We start from the raw sequence: 346 nt of genomic DNA, 5'->3' as shown, positions 1-346 counted from the left end.
ATTATATAGGCCAGTTGATACAGCTGGAAAAAATCAAGGGCAAGCAAGCTAATATTTTCTAACACGAGGCAACAAATGCAAAACCGCAGCACTCTCACATACGAGTCACAGATTATCAGATGACAGGAGGCTGAGGAGCCGCTGGTGAGAAAGCAGTTCTTGCAGGGCTCAGTGAAGAGCATGATCCCACCATGGATCACCAGGCAGGGCAGCCAGCCTTACCAGTGCACGGGTCATCGAGGAGAGAGTGCAGACAGTGCTGCCTGTCCCCCAGAGCTGGGAGACAGGAAGCCCCAGGGCAGGGCAGTGCAGGGTGGGAGGTGGAGGGGTGAGCTGCACACTACAT

This window comes from Cariama cristata, unplaced genomic scaffold, assembly GCF_000690535.1.
Source record: "Cariama cristata isolate BGI_N322 unplaced genomic scaffold, ASM69053v1 scaffold19971, whole genome shotgun sequence".
Taxonomy (NCBI): domain Eukaryota; kingdom Metazoa; phylum Chordata; class Aves; order Cariamiformes; family Cariamidae; genus Cariama; species Cariama cristata.
The sequence above is the reverse complement of the archived record's forward strand: the minus strand, read 5'-3'. Positions refer to the sequence as shown.